The 14,336-nt window shown below is 43.6% G+C and overlaps 1 pseudogene; it reads left to right on the top strand.

Annotated features, from left to right (window-relative positions):
* The first annotated feature begins 9,063 nt into the window (after positions 1-9,063).
* Positions 9,064-10,424, top strand: LOC115679467 (AT-hook motif nuclear-localized protein 23-like; annotated as a pseudogene).
* Positions 10,425-14,336: the final 3,912 nt, after the last annotated feature.

Below are 14,336 nucleotides of genomic sequence, written 5' to 3'. Positions count from 1 at the left end.
ACAATAAACAAAGTAACCATGAATAGCACCAGATAAATAATTTACGAACAATTTGAAACGAGATAAACATTCTTTACTATAACTTATGCACAATATCCATTTACAACAAAAGATACAACGGTAGGGCCACTAAGACAAAAAGGGATCAGCAGCCGGGATCAACTACCAACAGAAGGGCTACAGTCAAAAAGCATCGGCCCTCGCTGCTACAACTGAGGTCTAACCTAGGGTACCCAGTCAGGATCAGAACCCGACAAATCTGAAGAACTCTCGGAAGGCTCCTGCTCCCCCTCTGAACTCACGGCCTCAGAATCTGTCTTTGGCTCAGGGTCCTGCTCCTCGGTCTCAGCTATATCCATCGGCTCTGGGGCCTCCGCGTCCGCCTGCTCCGGGATTGGGTCCACAACCTCTGGCTCAAAAGCTACCCCACCTAGCTCTTCATGCTCCTCCTCATCCTCCACAATCTCATACTCTACCTCCGAGTCTTGGTCACTCTCCATATCCACATCTATAATATCGCCGTCTGGACACTGCGAGTCCAACTGACCTTCTCCGACAAACGGGACATCAGCAGACCTGATGGGACCGAACTCGACTCCAAAACGGTCCCGTAAACACCAAGCTAGGTACTCGTGGGTCTCATAGTGAGCTCAACCTACGTCTACCAAAACTAACGTATAATGCCGTATGTACACCTCATCATTCCCCACAGGATGAACTGTCCTCGAGCGCTCTATATGGATGGGGATCCCAAAATGTAACGGCGCGTCGTTAAAATTCATGGTCGAGGATCTGAAATTGTCAGTTTTACAACAACCGTGAGAAAACTCAGCAAGTAACAACCCCTAATCTTAAACTAGGCTAATGTGTACCTCCAGATGGGTAAATTAAACACATCAAGCAGAGAATCAGTAAATCACTAAAATTTCTCTCGGGCCCACAGCCCAATACATTATCTCGAAACCCTGCAGGTTAGGTGTTCAACAACAAAAATACTCACGTGCAATTATTCCGACCCGAAGGCCCACAAATATAACGACCCGAAGGTCAACAATTTGATAGAACGACCCGTAGGCCCGACCCGAAGGCCAACAGTTTGATAGAACGACCCGTAGGCCCGGCCCGAAGGCCAACAGTTTGATAGAACGACTCGTAGGCCCGACCCGAAGGCCAACAGTTTGATAGAACGACCCGTAGGCCCGACCCGAAGGCCAACAGTTTGATAGAACGACCCGTAGGCCCGACCCGAAGGCCCACAGTTGTATAAATCGACCCGTAGGCCCGATTTCAAATCAATTCACAACATAATATATGGATTACAAGTCAGGGCATCCCAGGTCAATTTTCCAATGCCAATATGCTAAACACAACCATTCTCAAATTAGACGAAATCAAAGCAATATTGGCACTCCCAATTAATCCCATCCTAGTCCAATCAACTCCACATTCAATCCGCGCATTCATTCAAAAGTAATTTAATGCGCCTAAGGCTCGCCTTGGGCAATTCGATCTCGATAGTCGTTCTCATCATCACGAGACCACTTAATAGGATCTAGACAAGTCCCAATTAACCCTTAAAATGCCTAAATTTCCAGCCATGATACATTAATCCATTTGATGCTCAACTTAGGCCATTATTGCAATTTCGGTACTGAATGAACAGTACCAGGGCAGAACATGCTTTGCCCACTAAACCATGCTTGAACAACCTCATTAGGCCCTAATCACAACCATTAATCACCCAACAACCAAATACACCTAATTACACCTTAATTAAGTCTAAATAACACCTAAATTGCCTAAATTCCAAGTCTTAAAATCAATGAACTCAATTAGTGCAACACTTAGGCAATTCTAGGCATTTTCGGTACTGGTGAACAGTACCAGGGCAGCACATTAGTTAGGCCCTAATCCACCTCTAAATCACTTCATTAGGCACTAATTAGGTCCCCTAATCACCCACACAACATTAGACCTAATTAGACCCTAATTAAGCTTAATTAACCCCTAAATTACCCCTAGAATGCACAATCAATTCTAGTTCGGGGTTTAGGGATTTTTACTAGCCTAATATTAACTCGAGTCGACGAGAACGGGCGGCCGACTACCGATACGCGGTAAGAATCGGCGGCGGCATTCCGGGGGCAAGCCGGCGGTTCACGGCGGCGCCGGTGAGGTTCTCGGCCACCAAGGCCGAAACAAGGGAGGTACTGAGGGGGCAGGCTGAGAACGGCAGAGAGAGACGGTGAGGGTGAGATGGTCGGCGGCCAGCAGCTCCAGCGGCGTGGCCTCCGGCGTGAACAGTGACCGGTTGAGCAGAACGGAAGAGGAACGGAGGAGGAGAATCGTGGGGAAGGATGGTCGGGAGGGAGAGAGAAATGAAGGGAGAGAGAGAAAGAGAGCTGGTCAAAATGGGTCAAAATTTTGCTAGTGGATTCCATGTGTCAACATCCAAGGCCTTTGGACAATTTGCCCTAGATCCAATGGCTAAAAATTGCTCTTATCCAATAATTTTAGGGGTTGGATGGTCATTTATCCCTAACCCAAGGCTGACCAGACCTGGTTTAGCCCCAATTAACCTTGGTTAATCCCCCAAATTAGGATCAAAATTCGGAATTAATTAAAAATGGCCTAGGGGCATTTTCGTAATTTTCCGATCCCGGACCGAAATTCCAATTTTTGTCCATACCGGTCCTATATATGCGTGGCCAGCATAATATGGTGTCGGATCCTTAAAAATCATTCTTTAAGCCCCCGAAAATCAGTCCAAAAGTTTGGAGGGGTAAAACCGTAAATTTTCGTCCCGGGGTCGAAATTCCAATTTTCGACCGTACGCACTCCAGACATGCGTGGCCACCCCAAAATGGCATCGGTTCCGAAAAATAACTTCGTTTGGTCTCGAAAACGGACATCGAGGTCCCAGTAACGGGTCAAAATTCAGGATGTTACATCTTTCAATTATCTTTACTTTCCTGTGCCGTACTTTACTTTTCCTTAGCTGTAGCTTTCCAATTCGCATCGTCGATTAAATTCCGACGTTACATCTTTGTGTACATTTGTGGCTGTATATTCAAGTTTTGTCGTCGATTAAATTTTGGCACGGTTTGTACGTACAATCCGGTTCAAAGTTCGAAGTAATAGTTCGCAGTAATTTCTTGTCCGCTTGGATATTTCCTGTCCGGAGTCGCCACGGAACCCGGTCTCCTCTCATTAAAAGCCGAAGAACGACGTTTGGTGAATTATATTTCGTCGCAGAAGCATTTCCGGCGAAACAACCTAGTATCTAGGCGCTAGACCAGGACCCCGAGTCCCGGACTCAAGATCCTAGGGGTTAGACACTGGAGGCCGGCCAATCCAAGAACTGGTGGCCCTAGATGCTCAAGTCTTGCCCCTAGTGTCGATAGTCTAGGTGCTTGGGTCCAAAATGTAGGCGTCTAGGGCAACAGTTAGTGCACTGGGATCTCAGGTGAGGCCCCTTGTGTCCTAGGTTCAAGAGCTGGAGTGTCCGATCTGGCCCCAAGGTCTCGACTTTTTACAAAAGGGATTATCCTTGCAATGGTGGAGGTCAAGTTAGATCCTTGAAAATGAATAACAATTTTTCAAAAGCGTTTATCATTTTTTCAATTTAAATATAGATTTTTGTTCTTCATAAAAAATATTTTTTGTTGATTCATTTTTAAGGCAATGCCAAAATGACAGAAAATGAGGAGATACTTTCCAACTACTAGTTTTCCGTAGAACAAATCTATCCTTCGTGTTTAGAAAATTAACTCTGCGGCCTTCTATTAGAACTTACAAAATCCACTAAGGCTCCATTTGTTTTGCAAAATATGTGACATCTCTGGAAAATATTTCCTAGGAAGTTGTTTTTTAGGAAAATGACAATATTTTCTAGCGTTTGATCGAAACTTGACTTGAAGATATTTTTTGCCATTTGGTGTGGAAAATCTAATTTGATTTTCCAAAATAGACATATACTATTCGGGCGCTAGTAACTTGCGAAGAGTAGCCAAGGAACCGAGTATAGGCAATAAAGTTGCGAGTTCGACCTTGATGGACCCTGACTAGAGCGCTCAGATCGGGGCACAAGCACCAAGGTCCTGGGCCCGACCTCGATGGACCCAAGCACGAGGACCGGGGTCCCGTGCCCAGCCTTGATGGACCTGGGCACGACCTTTGTGGACCAAGACACGGTCTTTGTGGACCTAGGCCTTGATGTTGGGGATCTGACCTTGAGAGTCGAGAAACCGCGTTCGGCCTTTGTGGACCCGAACCTAGACCCAAGTGCCAGGGCATCAGGCACAGGTACCGGGGTTTTAGGCCCGACCTAGATGGACTCGGGTGTGGGTGCCAGGGGCCCTGGTACGGGCGCCGAGGTCCCGGTCTCGGCTTCGATGTACCTGGGCTTGGACTCTAGGGATTCAAGCACTAATACTGGGGTCATGGGCCCAGCCTCGATGGACCCTGGCCCGGCCTTGGAGACTTGGTCCTAAACGCTAAGGACCCAAGAACCAGTTTTAGGGAATCCATGCTCAAGCATAAAGTTTTAGGTTAAGCACCCACACCTAGTTACACTTTGGAAAATGATTTTTGATTTTTTAAAACGGAAATCATTTTCCAGAATTTGAGTATAGGTTTTCTGTTGATTCATTTTTCTAAGCGAAACAAACTATAAAATATGAGAAAAATATTTTTCCGGAAAATATTTTCCGCGAAACAAACGAAGCCTATATTTGAAAACTGTGATGACGTGGCTTAAATATACACATTTTAAATCAAAGTAGATAAAAAAATGTTTTCCGTAATTTGGTATACTAAAATAAAGTAATGAATAACACTAAGTATACTAAAAGGTTTTACTAAAATGACATTTAATCAAGTACTCAAGGCGAAGAATATTTCCTCCTGTTCACTTGAATGCCTCCTTGTAGGCTTTTTGACAGAAGGGCTCCATCCATCATTTGAAATGCCTCTCATTTTCTCCCTCCTCCCCCGTCTCTCATTTAAGGCAAGTTGGTGGATGAGCTCCTCTCCCTCAAAGATAATGAGAAATCACAAGGTGAGAGTAATCTATAATAAGAACATATAAAATTATAGATTTGATCAAGCATATGCACATGAAGGTCTTGTAAAAATATATATGAAGAAATTATTAGATTATAGATTTGATCTATACGAAGAAACGATGAATTATTACTACAATGCACATGTATCTTTCCACAGCAAAGTTATCAACCTAAGATGTTTTGTAGTCCCTAAAGTTGATCATTTGAGAAAAATTATTCAAAAATTCCTGAACTTATTATGTATCACACTCCGAACCCCATCGAGCTCGCGACATCCCCTGCTCCGGTCGAAATATTGATGCGACGTCCCAGGAACGTCGCCGACCCAACCCAAACATCAGAGCCACATGCGGAAGCGAATATATAAAACAAAATCCCAGACAAAAAGATGACGACAACGGGGTAGACCACCACTACAATCAAACAACAACATATTCATACAGCACCAAATATACAAACATTGTATTACAGACATAATTATCAAACTAGCATCCGAAATCACCGTCATAACAAGAGATCGGGGTCTGGTTAACTTAACTTCCCTATGGGTCAACCCGATTTACACAACCCCTAAAATTGCCTAGGGAATGCCTACTGGTCGCTTTTCTTTCTGCTCCTGATTCTTTGGGCTTGAGCCTCTGGACACTCGCCTGCAGTTCCACCGGGCACCAAAAGCGGTTCCCCGAACTTCCAAAAAAGAAGAGGTGAACTTCTCGGGTTTACGGCTGGGGGTCTGAAATTGTGGATTATACAACTATGAGACGATCTCAATAAGTGTACAACCCCAAACCCCACGTAGGCACTCACGTACCGCCAGACAGAACACGCATCTCACACAATGATCAATCAATCTAACAATCACACACGAACCTACCTGGAACCCATCATACACGTTCTTGCACGTTAGACCATAATACAGTCAGTCCATCACAGCAAGAAATCACAGATGCGCGCGTGCCTCAATTATAAAGCAAAACCTACTTGGACACGTCCCATACCGTGCCTAGCAGTTTCTACCCCATAATTAAGCATCACATCACGTGATACAAACACACTCGCACACTACTCACACCATGCGTCACTTTCTCAAACCTCGCACCTCAAGCCAATTCCTGCTCATTCTCAACTCTTCCACCACTACCGCGCCCGCGTAAAACGCATCAGGCCAACGGTCTTCTGACCTCGTCAGGCATCGACACCCCGTCGGACCGGGCATCGTCACCTCGTCAGGGACGGCATCGTCCCGCGTAAACGAACTCGCCTCAGGACGAAATCCTACACACACTTTCCTTCTACCGCGCCCGCGTAAAACGCATCAGGCCAACGGTCTTCTGACCTCGTCAGGCATCGACACCCCGTCGGGCCGGGCATCATCACCTCGTCAGGGACGGCATCATCCCGCGTAAACGAACACGCCTCAGGACGGATCCTTTCCAACCAATCCTACATTTCCATATCCTCGTTCCACTCATACCACATCTATCACACAGTCACACACGGCCTCCCTTACACACGGCCACACATACGCACGGCAAAACACACACACCTCACACACATGCCACAATTGTACGTCCTCGTCACACGAACACGCCACCCAATTACACATTCTTGGCACGCGAACACATTGCGCAATCGCACCGCCACACAATCACACCTCACAGCCACATGCTCACGGCACACAACCGCGCCACACGGCCACTCACACACAGCATACGGCCAATCCATACTCAGCCCACAGCACTTTCAAAACAGCCCACAATCCCTAACTCCACAATCGATCAATTAAGCCCAATTTAGCCATAGCCATTCCAATCAATCACACAAATTAATCACGATCGTTCCACACATCACAGCCATCATCGAGCCTCCTAAACCTCGCAAATTTCTTCGCCTAATCAGTCTGTAACGACCAAATACTCAGCCCTAACCTCAGCCCCAAAACAGCCCCCAAAACAGTCACAAAATTGCCTAAACCGGGTCCTAAACGAGCCTAGAAATACCCGAGGTCCTAGGTAGTTTTTGGGGGAGACACTTACCTAAGAGAAACAGGGCAGCTCGGCTGGACAGGGGCGGGGACAGCCGGAACAGAGCAGCAGCAGCGGCGGCAGTGTCGTCGGCGGCCTAGCGGGCGAGCGGCTGCTCCACGGCGGGCGGGTGGCTGGCCGGCGGCAAACGGGCGGCTAAGGGTGGCGATGGTCACGTACAGGGCAGGGGAGGACGGCCAGGGGTGGCTCGGGGGCAACAGGGCTGATCGGAACAGTGGAACAGAAGGAGAGAGAGAGACAGACGGTGATGAGGCTTGGCCGGAAAAGAGAAGGAGCGGCGGCGGCGGCTGGGCTGGGCAGCGACCGGCGGCGGCGAGCTGGTGGCTGGCCTTGCTGGGTCACGCACGAAGGAGAGGGGAGAGAGAGAAAGGGCCGATCGGTGGGGGGTGAGGGTGAGGAGAGAGAGAGAGAGAACGTGAGAGTGAAAGAGAGAGAGAGAGAATTTCAGGAGAGAGGAGAGGGAATGGTCTGGCCAGAATGAGAGAGGAGAGAGAATGAGGTCAAAGCTGGTCAAATATGGTGGGCCAAGGGCGCCACGTGTCGCGATCCTATGCGATCTTCCCAAAATACCTTTGATCCAACGGCCCTCATTGGTCTTATCCAAATAATTGAGGGGCATTTGAGTCTTTAGGTCCAATAATGCAGCTGAAAACCCTTAATAATTATCCCAAATATTTTCTCAAAAATTCGGAACTGAAAACGGCCAAGGGGCAAAATGGTCATTTTTCCGGTCCCGGGTCGAAATTCCAATTTTCGCCCGTACCAACCCCAAATGTGTGTGGCCAACATAATATGGCGTCGGAATCGCGAAAATAGCTTCTTAAGCCCTCGAAAATCGACTGCAAAGTCCTGGGGAATAAAATAATATTATTTTTCACTTCCGAGCCAAAATTCCAATTTTTGACCGAAACCACTCCAAATATGCGTGGCCACCCCAAAATGGCATCGGCCTCGAAAAATAACTTCATACGGCCTCAAAATCAACGTCGGGGTCCAGAGGGGCAAAATCGTAATTTTTCTGGTCCTGAACCGAAATCCATTTTTTTGCACAAATGGGTGGCCCCAAGGTTGGCCAAGCCAAAAACGTCATCGGCCGCTCAAAATTGTCACTTTCATAATTCTCGATTCCCGGGCCCAAATTTCAAGAAATGACTAAAATCAAACAATCGCGACTTTAGCTTATCTCTGGCTAACGGGTGACTCATTGGGATTACGCACTCTCGACCCGTGACCGACACTAAGTCAAATCACGTTTAAGTTCACTCTACCCGGGACGACCTCGGTTGTCATATAATTGCGAGGGTCTGTCGCTAGTTCCCTTCGGACACGATCAATCAAATAGACCGGTCTCAGTTGGCTCAAAACATTCCCTCGTCAATCTATATGGTCGAAGATCGAACCCAAGTCGAGTTCTTTGGTCGTGCAAACTCAATCCCGTAATAGCCCTACCCCTACGGTTAGCATCCCGTGAATGCGCCTTTCCGGGTGAGATCTCACTATAAGTGCATTGGCCAAAATATTCATTTCTTAAATCCCGGGAAAAGGATCGAAAATTCAGACTATTACATTATGTGGATGCCAATTCAACTTTTCTATTTGACCAATGTAGTCTTAAACATTTTCATGATTTTCTAATGTAGTCCACTGATTTAAATTGGTTGGAAATTGCTAACGTAGCGGTTTAAGTTATTGCCACCCGTCCTACGCATCACTGTTGACAATCTGATGCAAACCACTTTGACTCAAAACGACGTTGTTTTGAGTAATTTTTTGAATTTTCTGATTGTTTATATTTTTCTCTCTATTTTTTCTTTCTTTTTTCTTTACAGTTTACTTCAACCTGAGGATAAACATTGAAATCCAGATCTGGGTTTGGGATTGTCTTATATAAAAAGTTACTAATAATTTTTCTTGCTTCTTGTTTCCTGTTGTTTTTGCTTGTTGATGTTGGCATGGCCGGTTTGGAATTAGGCACTACTTCTCGGTTCGACCTCCGCCAGCAGTTTTAAAAACCCGCTTTACAGCTCCATAGCCAACAACCCGAGTTCAAAGATCACAACACGGTCAGCGACAACCACAACCATCAATTCTCCAGCGGCGACCATCATGACGAGGCGGCACACCAAACCCTAGAGCTTGGAGTGATCGACTGGCCATGGCGCCAGCAACATCGTGCCCCCCAGATCCAAGAACAAGCCGAAGCCGTCCGTGCTCATAACCCGATAGAGCGCCAATAGCCTCAGGGCCCACATTCTCGAAGTTGGGAATGGATGCAATGTCTTTGACTCCATCGCTACCTACGCCGCAGCGGCAGCGGGGAATCTGGGTGATTAGCGGGACCGCGCGGTCACCAATGTGAGCTTGTAGCAGCCGGCCACAGCTGGATCCATAGTGACGCTCCATGGGCGGTTCGAGATTCCGTCGTTGTCTATCTTGCCCTTGCCAGCTCCACCGGGGGCCGTGAGCTTGACGATATTCCTGGGGTAAGGGTCAAGTCGTGGGGGTAAGCATGGTCGGCTAGCTCATTGTGCCTAGGCAGGTCATCATTGTCGTTGTGTCGTTCGCTAATGTCGTATGAATGGTTGCCGCTAGAAGAGGAGGGGTAGGTCCAAATGCCGGCGGTGGCAGCACCGCAATTGGTGGGCAAAACTTTTTGTATTTATAGTGGATTAATGGATTAACGAATGTGAGCAAAAACGAGATACGTTTATTCAGTTCATGTATCTCTTGAATTCGTACACCTACCTAATTCACATATCTCTCAAGTTCATGTATCTTTCTAATTTTTAGTTCATATATCGTTTATGTACATGAATTCTAAAACTCTATAGATAGAGTTGAGATTCTTCATTCCAAGCATGACCAGAAATGCCTACATCTCTTCTCTTTAATTTTCTCTAAGTGTGCCGGTTTCAAGAAGTGTTCGAGAAAGTCATGTTTACAAAGTGCTAATTCAAATGGGTTTGAGGTGTTGTATCTTGGGAGGCATAGTTCGTGAAGCTGCTCAGTATCGTTGGCAGGAACTAATCGCTTTAAGGAAATTCGGTTAACTGTACCTCACCTCTTGTTTATTTTTGTTATCGCTTTCTCGGATTTATTGTTTTTTTTATTACAACAAATAGTGATACATACCCTCTTTCCCCTATACGTAATTTCTTCTTCATCTATTTTTCCAACAGAATTCATTTCCGAATCCATATCCATTCCGTTCTTCAATTTGCCGCTCGGTAACATGACCAACAATTATCGCAATACTGTGCTGCACCCATTTGATGGGTGGAGTGGAAATTCAGGTCCTCATCCTCCATTTTGAGAAATGTGGGAAAAAATAAAGATGCGGGTGATTTGAAGCTGCAGTTTGATCATCAATTGGGAAAGTTGACGATGAACATTTAAAGAAAAAAGAAAGAGAGAAGAGAAAAAAAATCAGAAAATTCATAAAACTAGTTTTGAGCAGAGAAAGTTCATAATAGTTCGCCGGCCATGACATGTAGAACGATCGGCGATGACTAGACCGCCACATTAGTAATTTCGAAACAATTTAGGCTAAATAAACTACATTGAAAAATCATGAAATTATTTAAGATTAAATTGGCAAAATTAGAGGAAATTTTATGACTGAATTGGAGGAAGATGGATAGTAGAAGTGCCAAAATTTGTGTATGGCGCTCACTTTAGTGCTAAAAGTTTCCTTTCGATCACTTAAGTGCCAATTTTTTTTAAAAACGCTCATTTCAATGCCAAGTCCGATTTCTTCGGCTAGAAATCCGACGTAGCCTTTTTTTATTAGTTTCTTAAGCAGACGTGTCCCGTCGAAGAGTCCAATCAGCATCTAAACCCTAATACAATGCCGTATAGCACCTTTCCCCCAAATAAGAACCCTAAATCTCCAAATTGAAAGAAAAACCTCCCAATTTCAAACCCTAACCGGCCATCGAACCCAAATTCACTCCCTTATTTTGGTTTGCCCCCAAAATTACCAACTCAACTTGCAATCTCTACTACTGTCGTCCCCACGACGTTACCGAGAACCCTTTTCCCCTCATTTCGAGCCCTAATTTTTCCTCGGAGCCTTAATTTTTCTAGCCAATCGAGCAAGGGAGAGAAGATGACAAACATGAGTGACGGTGATGGCGAGCGACGGCGGGTGAGCGAAGGCGAGCGAGTGAGGAGTTGGTAGCATTGTACAGGAACAGGAACTCAAAGCCCCAATTTTGATCTGTTTTGTGCGATGTCGTTTTGGCCAAAGGCTAGGCGACGTCGTTTCTTTTGAAGAGCCATGTAGGCCAGAAATCTGACGTTGTTTTTGTACTCCACGTGGACTTGGTTTTTAATAAATACGCCACGTCGTGTTGTTTTTTTTAATTAAAAAAGCCACGTTATCAATTTGTCCGGAATATCTCGTTGTTGACATTTAAATAATCATTTTTTCTATGATTTAGCACTTAAGTGATCAGTGAAAACTTTTGGCACTAAAATGAGTGTCATACACAACTTTTGACATTTTTAATGTCCTCCTTCTCTGAATTTACTTCCGTACAATAGGTTTATAACTTTTTGGATAATTTGCCCACCTTTTTGAAATTGCTGTTATGGGTATTATGAAGTCTTGGGCTATTCTGTGTGTTTAAGTGGCTTTCAATTCATAAATCCACTTACCCCTCTATCCTTCATTGTTTTCACTTTACTTATTATAAAAAAAAAACTAAGATTATAATGAGTTCAAATTGATAAGATTTCTAAATTATTGTGGATACTCTATGAATATAAAAATAACACCTAGCACAATCCTACCAATATGTTAGTTAGACATTTGATTTTATTTCAGAAATATAACTAGAAGATGCGCTGAACTCTTTGTGGCATCTCATATTGCAATCAGGCTCTCTTTCAGACGTCTGATCAAATATGCTACCTTTTGAAGAACAATAGTGTTTGGGCTGCAGACATTAAGCAAGTCATTAGTTAGGAGAAAAATAGTGAAGTTTAGAGGTTTATTGAAACCTTATGTTAAATATATTATCGGCAATGGGTAGAGTATTTTCCAATGGTGAATCATTGGAATCCTCTCGGGGCTCATTTAGACAAATTTCCAAGAAGAGTAGTATATGAATCCTCTTGGGAAGATCAGAGTACCTATTCAGCATCCAAGCTGCATTGACAGACAAACTCAGGTGGGGAAGACAACGTTTTAATCTCTGGCTCTGGTGATGAAGATGCAGAACCTAATTAGATCCAAAGGGCCAAAGGTGTCATGGCATAGACTGATGTGGTTTCACCCTAATCTCTCTAAGTTTGGCTTTATTTTATGTCGCCTGATTATTCAAGACAGAATGAGGAACGGTGCACTGTGGATGACAAGTGTCACTCACATTGGAATTCTGGCAGATTTTTGTGGATTTCAGTTTTCATAGCTTTGATTTTGTCAATTCATGGTCCTGAATGACAAGACAATGGTCTGTTTGTCTTGAACATAAGACATAATCACAACTGTGTCTTGTGCTTACTGGGGTGATTTCAAGAAATTAACAATAGTTGGGCCTGAACTTAAAGCCTCTTGCTTTCTTTTGCGAGGATGCAGAAAATGAGAATGCAGAAAATGCCAATCCGAGCCAAGAACCATGTCAAAAGTCGATCACAGCAGAAATATTTTGTTTGCTTTTTTGCAGGAGCATCTGCAAATAATAACTTAGGTTGTCAATAACATCGGAAGACTTGGCGGATAAAGATAAATGTTTAACTACTGGTTGTGATCATATAGTCCATAGTCCGGCTGCCAGCAGCAAACGCTACAGCAACACAACAAAATCTTAATATCTATTGGCTGTTAGAATTACCGAGTGAAGTAAAAGGCTAGAAGGGATATTAGAGAGTGTAGTAGAACGATTGGATTTAAAGACAAATAGAGTTAGTTAACGAGATCATACACTCGTTAATTACAAGGAGACCTGTTTTCACCGAAAAGTGTTGATAAAAAAGCTTTCGATCGATGTGAAAATCGAAAAAGAATATATATGGTCCTTTATTGATTCTTAAAAGTAGGAATACTACGGTTTGTCGTGTCTCGCCATGTAAAAGATGTTGACGTCTAAATTACGCCGACAAGTCAAACTTGCATCCTGAAAATAGTCAAATTCTGACATCTAAATTACGCCGACAAGATTTTGAGATTCGAGAACTATGATTGCAATAGGGCTCGATCCTTCAACCAAAAATAGTCAAATTCTGCATTCATTCGTCCTATATAGATATATATAAGTTAGGTTCACTCCAATTCAGGAGTATTTAGGTGCCATTTCATAAGTCAAAAGTTGACTTTTCGGTTGACTTTTGGTCAATCTAAGAAAGTCAACCTTTGTTGGAACGAAAATATCATAACAATGCATATAGGCGTTTTCACCCTTCCATCATTGCATATAGATTGAGGAGTTTAAGTCTCAAATTTCATGCGTAAGTCAAAGGTTGACTCTTTCGATGAAACTGAGAAATTTGACCTTTGACAAAAACATGGACAATTTAAAGGACAAGAAAGGATTTTTATATCTATTTTGGCTTTTGCCGGATTTGGTGCAGAAGGTTTTGATTAATTAAAAAAATTGTGAATTTACGAGAACTTGATTAGACAAATTAAAAATAAAAGGAATTAATCAGAAAATGCGTATAAGGAGGAAACATATTCTCTTTTCCTAGTGTTTGATCTGACTAGATTTGGTGATCCAGTACGTTCAAGTGATTTCGTGAACTTCATCAAGTGACCGAGTTCATCCAATCCATTTGATGAGCCTGTCAACAATTTTGTGAGCAATACTACAGGAAAGTAAATAGATTATCACACATTATACATGTACATGCATAAGCTGCTTATATAAATAGGATAAAGAGGAAAATATATCATAGAATAATTTCACAGTCACATTCTTTTACAAACTACATAAATTAATTGCAGGATTGACAACATATGTTTTTCACCATAAATTGATTACAAAGACGATGCAAGCAAGCCATTCAAATGGGAAATGCTAAATGTGTACCAAAACACTACCTTGCAGATTTTTGTTTCTGACCGATTTGACAAGGTCACCTCGAGTGTCTAATATTTAAACTAGTAAATAAAGGTGTGATTTAATATTTTGTGGTATTAATTTGACATGTTCTAAAAGTTTAAATTAGTAAATAAAGGCGCGTTTTAATATTTAAATATCTCTACTCATTTGTAGTTTAAACT

Source organism: Syzygium oleosum, unplaced genomic scaffold, assembly GCF_021117445.2.
Source record: "Syzygium oleosum isolate NSW1041296 unplaced genomic scaffold, Sole_v2.1 Sole_v2.04, whole genome shotgun sequence".
NCBI lineage: Eukaryota > Viridiplantae > Streptophyta > Magnoliopsida > Myrtales > Myrtaceae > Syzygium > Syzygium oleosum.
The sequence above is the reverse complement of the archived record's forward strand: the minus strand, read 5'-3'. Positions and strand labels throughout refer to the sequence as shown.